Here is a 5961-nt window from a genome sequence, read left to right as displayed (position 1 = left end):
GTTCACCACTGATCTGGTCTGTCTAGTATTGGGCTTACAGAAAGTTATACATTGTTTGTGAGGCAGCTGTTGACTTGAATCTCATGAATCACAAAAGTCTACAGTTTCAGCTAACAATCTACCAAAGAAAAAAAAATCACATAAAACTTGGATTTTCTGATGGTAAACAACAGCAAATATTCATTTTTGAAAGATTTAACAGACAACATATAGGTCAAATTGGGGCAGAAAGATTGTTAGCACTGTTACATCACTTCAAGAAGGTTGCTGGTTCGAGTACTGGCTGGGTCAGTTGGCATTTTTGTGTGGAGTTTGCATGTTCTCCCCGTGTTGCCGCCGGTTTTCCCCGGGTTCTCTAGTTTCCCCCACAGCCCGAGAAGAACTGGGTAAACAAAATTGGCTGTAGTATAGGAGTGTGTGTGTGAGTGTGAGAGTTTATGGGTGTTCCCCAGTACTGGGTTGCAGCTGGAAGGGCATATGCCGGCACAGTTCAAAGCAGAAGGAAAATAAATGAATATAGATTCATTTAAATACCAATTTGACACGTATTATTGAAAAATGCATGTGCATACACATAAAAATACCTTTCTAAAGGTTTTACCAAGATGGTCAGCATGCAAGATATCTTGCCTTGAAGGGATTTGGGTTCAAGAATCAAATCAAGAATCCATCAGACATGAAGACACAGCTACATAAAACCAGGCAACAGCTTGCTCAGTTGTCCTTCTGTAAATGATAAAAAAAAGAGGGGAGGGAATGATTGTGTGGGCATTTTCCATGCTGTTTAGGCTTTTGTATCATTATTGTCTGTGCTCGTGTGTTTTGCTGTTCACTGAAGCTTGTAAGCCCCGAAGACATTAAATACACAGCATGTATTTAATGTCTTAGGGTATTACTTTCTTATCAAGCCGGATACTGAGACACATTAAAGGGAAATATTTTAACTGCTCTTTAAATCCGGAGGATCAACAACCATATGTGAAGTCCACTAATCTTATTTGGTAAAAAAAAAAAAAGCCTGAAGCATCGCGAGCGACAGTGTGGTTTGTATTAGCCAACTGAAACCGATTTAAAAAATGCTCCAGCCAAATGTACAGGAGATTAGAGGAAAAGAAAGAAATGGGAGTCAAGGACAGGCTGGTTTTGACAAATCCAGGAAAGACGAGCTCTTTGCATATATTTGTGAACACATGTTCAGTTTAGCATTACAATTTGGCATCGAGTAAATAATAAGCAATGCAAAACATAACTAAAGGAAGTATTATTTAAAAAACAAAGAATGAATAAAACAAATGTAATTCATCACAGACTCCCAACTGGAAAAACCGCGCATAAAATGGAAAAGCCTAATGTCAAAACATCTAAATGAAGTGGCCTGTGAGCCTCCTGACAGTAATGTGATCGTAAACCAAACAATAGTAGAATTAAAGATCTGTGATATTTATAGCGAATCTGAGGCTTGCGCCGCAGTGTTTAGACTTCCCATGTGGAGGAATGGAAAATCCTAGTAGGATGAGTGTGCCTTTTGTGCGCTGCTCTTTCAAACATGAAAGAGGCTCCAGGGATTCCTCTCCAGATTCAGCAATATTGAGCATCTGCAAGCATGAAACCACAGAAAAAAAGCTTTGTGTTGACAAGAGTTATTTAACGTGAAGGATGGAGTGCACTTGCAGATGCATATCAGCACAGTGAAGAGCTGATTTAATGCAGAGTCAATACACAACTCAAAGAAGGTAACGAAAGCTACATTTCAGTTAAATCGTTTGGGTATAATGTCAGAGTTTTGTCAAACAATCTGTTTAAATGACAAATTCAAAGCATAACCTGATATTGTAATAACTATATAAAGAGTTGACAGCATGATTAATTGAATTGCACATTCGGTAACACAAATATCTATATTGTAAAAAATGATTTGTTCACTCAGCTTAACTTAGTTATCTTGTTGCATTAACATTGCATTAAGTTGTATTGACGTCAAACTCTAAGTTTTCTCAACCTAAAATGTTTAGTTAATAGAGTTAAATAAATGACCCACCTACTTATTTCAAGTTAACTCGACTTGCAAAGTTCAGTTTAAATAAGTAAACTTACATTGTCAAGTTGGCAGAACTTGGCAGAAAATAAGTTAACTTACATTTTCAAGTTCTCTGAACTCAATCTAGTAGATTTGTCTCAATTAGAAATAGAACAGACAACAAGATACATTACACATTTTATTAAAGGTCTTTACTGCCATTTGAGCAATCATAGATAATGCACTTACAATACACAGTAATTGTCTTTACAAAGTATTTTTTCTTATAAAGTTTTTTACATACTTTTACAGTATAAAGTACTCTTATAACGTTTTATAAACACTTTTTACAAAGTATTTATCAAGTACAGGTAATCCCAAGAAGAGGGGAAAAAAATAAAAAGAACTGTAAAACTTTAAAACACAACTTACACAGGCTCTTGGGAAAAAAATGACAACAGCAAATGCCCCACACTAAAGTAATTCTATGAAGAAAAGAAAAAATGAAAGCAAACCATATTTAATAAATTCTGTACACAATCAAGATCAGAGTAATCATTGAATATTTGAAATATAAATTTACTGAAATCTTTCCAAATTATTTGTCCAATGTTATCTTTCCAAATCATGTGTCTAATGTTATCTTTCCAAATTATTTGTCCAATGTTATGCATATGACATAATATATTTGGCAGAATCTCACCTGTAGTGAGTCAGTCTTCCTCTGGAAATGTGCTGCAACCTTTACAATGAGAAAATGGCATTTATGTGAATTTTTGTAAATATTTTCCTTAATTATTAGTCTACTCTAAAAATAAAAAAACTGATGTTTAATAAAATATAACCTGTTGTAAGTCTGGTCTCTGGGAATGTTAAGGCAACTTGTTTACTTGCTTTACTTAAGTTAAGTGACTCATCGCTTTTAACAGTGGATCAAGATCACTGTTTAAAACAGTAATAAAATTTAAACGACTGTTTAATTCACAACTGAAATAATTGCTCATTGTAGGGCTGCTTTACTATGGAAAAAATCATAGTCGTGATTATTTTTGACAATAAGTTTTAATGATAAATTTACTGTATTTATTTATTATATGGTTGCTATAGCACCTATTAAATTGAGATCATGACATTTCACAATTCTCAATGCCACAGCAGAATGAGTATTGAAATGCAAAGTAAAACATAAACCGTCCTTAAAATCATTGAAAATTCAAAAAAAAAAAAAAAAGAATAAAATATATAAATAAAACAAACTCTGCTGTAAACATAATCTCCACTGTAAGATTAAAACTTGATTTGTTTCTTTTTGAAGTTACAAAAGTGCATTAGTCAAGAACAGTGATTGATTTTGTTTGATAGATTAGGCACAGTTTAAAGCATGGGAATCTAGTGCGCTGTCACTTTAAGAGGCAAACAGATCCAATTTAATGTTACACATATATTTTCCTTCTGACCTCTTTTCAGGGTGTCACATTGGCGCAGTGGGTAGCATGATCACCTCACAGCAAGAAGATCGCTGGTTTGAACCTAGGCTGGGTCAGTTGGCATTTCTTTGTGGAGTTTGCATGTTCTTCAAGTGTTTGTGTGGGTTTCATGCGCTAGGTGAATTGGGTAAGCCTTATTGTCCATAGTGTATGTGTGTGAATGAGAGTGTGTGGGTGTTTCCCAGTGATGGGTTGCAGCTGGAAGGGCATCCGCTGTGTAAAACATATGCTGGATAAGTTGTGGCAACCCCAGATTAATAAAGGGACTAAGCCGAAAAGAAAATGAATGAATCAATAGGACTATTAAAATGTATTCAATAATAGGTTTGCAATGCAATCGAAGCTTGCTATACAAGATATTCCAGAATTGAGACATAAAGATCACTGGAAAGCAGCCTTGGGCTTGGAAGCTTTGGCTTTATCGTTGCAAATTTCCATATATCATATTATACAGACATTTATGGCAATATTAATCATGGATAACTATTAGAACAGAACGTCCATACATCCGGCATTCCAGAAAAGGTCTCCATGCCGTTTTCATGGGATGTGTACATTCATGGGCATCAGTGAACCATCCATCACAGGAGCAGAGGGAATGAATGAAACATGGCAAACAACTGAAAGAGAAACTACAGCGAGAGCAGAACTTTGCCAATAGCAATGTGCGGATTCGATTGAGGAAGTGGCCACAATTTAGTAGTGAGGAAGACGTACAGTAGAGGTTCAGTAAAAACCATAGAGCCCAGACAGCTGGTGCTGCTGTTTCAAACCCGAGACCAGAACTGCGGAGAGGGAAAAACCAACCCATGAGACTGTGCAGTTGTTTAAGACATTACAGGGGAAGATACTGGGAATGGACTTGAACTAAAGCATGACAATTCATGACACTTGTTTTCTCCATCATCTTAGCACTAGGAGAGACAAATGAACCTTTGTGTATACAATAAAACCCTAAAGATTCTCATTCATTAGAATAAATAAACATAAATTTAAAGCTGCACGTCTTGAAATTCAGATGATGCTCTCTGTAAATGCTCGGTTGGTTCCTGTTGGAGTATTAACAAAATGAAAAAGTGCGGAGATCCAAATATTCACTCTGCAATTATGCGGAAAACATCATTTCTCAGCCTAAGTTCTGGCTTTTCCCAGAGTTCATGCCTATCTATCACTTCTCCCCGAGGAACGGAAATGCCTTCAAGAAAAACAGAATTATTGAAGACAAGACTTACAACTTTTTTCAACTTCCTAAAGTTTGTGACCTAATCTAAAGTTAGGACTATTTATGCTTTATAAATCCCTAATAAATGACAATTAAAGGCTCAGTATCAAATAAACAACACATCTTTACAATCCTATCTGTTACGCACCGTCTAGGGATGCGAATGAAGTCAAAGATTTATTGGGGTTTGAATTCGGGAGCTGACAAGGCCAAAATAACAAACAAAAAATCCTTACTTACCTGATCAAAAATAAAAGAAAAGAAAGTACAATTCACTAACACAAAAACAGAGGTCAAAGAGTTTTACAAAGAAAATGGTGTCAAACTCTTTACTATCCCAATATAATTTACAAACTGTTAACAAAAACAGGCAACCATATTTGAAGGACAATCCAAAATCAATATCAGCAGGCAACAAAGGTCAAACAAGCCGATGGAAAAAAAGTATCATAAACAAAGCAAACACTAAAACAAACAGTACTCACAATTTTCAATAGAATCTCAGTAGTCACACAACTAAAACCCTACTCACAAATCTCAATATTCCCAGTCTTAACACATCCAAAACATACAAAAGTTTCAACAAACACAAAGGAAGTGACCAAAAACAAGATGGCTGCCAAGGAAGTAATGTCATGAGCTGCGTCCCAAATGGCACACTATACACTATGCACTCGTGTACTATGTACTTATGCACTTTCACACTCAACAGGATAGTATATGTATGTAGTGGCGTCCCAAATGGCACACTAATGTTTTTTTACTAAGCTGAAATTCAAACCGTTTCCCTGATGACGTTTGACAGTTGCCAAATTAGTGAAATAAATGACCGAATTATCAAATAATACCTGCCATGAGTATTACCACATTCACCATCGGGAGGCGCTATAATCCATCTCGTAGGAGAATTTTGCTTTCACCATCCAATATAAATAAAGTTATTTAACATGTGCGTCCGATCGCTCCGCCCCTTCCGCTACGTAAGCAAACCTGCGGTCGTTGAGTGCGTGAAGTGTCCATCATTACACACTTCATTTTAGCGGCTGAATAAGGGCCTACTCACACAATGCCATCCGTACCGTGACCAGGCCCGTTTCCCGGATCATTTGAGAAGTGTGAGTGCGCTGAATCGGGCTCAAGCACGGTTCACTTGGCCAGCCCTGGCCCGGTTGGAAGAGGTGTGCCTGAGCGCGGATCATTTGGGCTTTGGCGCGGTACGCTTGTGTGTGAGCGCA

General features: G+C 36.8%; 1 long non-coding RNA gene across 1 annotated transcript in view; it reads right to left on the bottom strand.

The window, feature by feature from the left end:
* Window positions 1–158: 158 nt before the first annotated feature.
* LOC147834536 (uncharacterized) overlaps window positions 159–5961 on the bottom strand; it is a 15151-nt gene continuing 9348 nt past the window's right edge. The window contains exons 4-7 of the long non-coding RNA XR_015504397.1: window positions 2721–2759; window positions 2450–2502; window positions 1480–1595; window positions 159–726 (exon numbers count right to left, since the gene is read on the bottom strand). This is a non-coding gene — a long non-coding RNA (uncharacterized LOC147834536). The remainder of the gene's footprint in view (window positions 727–1479; window positions 1596–2449; window positions 2503–2720; window positions 2760–5961) is intronic.

Source organism: Danio rerio, chromosome 12 (assembly GCF_052040795.2).
Source record: "Danio rerio strain M-AB ecotype USA chromosome 12, GRCz13ab, whole genome shotgun sequence".
NCBI classification, from domain to species: Eukaryota; Metazoa; Chordata; class Actinopteri; order Cypriniformes; family Danionidae; genus Danio; species Danio rerio.
This window is presented reverse-complemented; position numbering and strand designations above follow the sequence as displayed.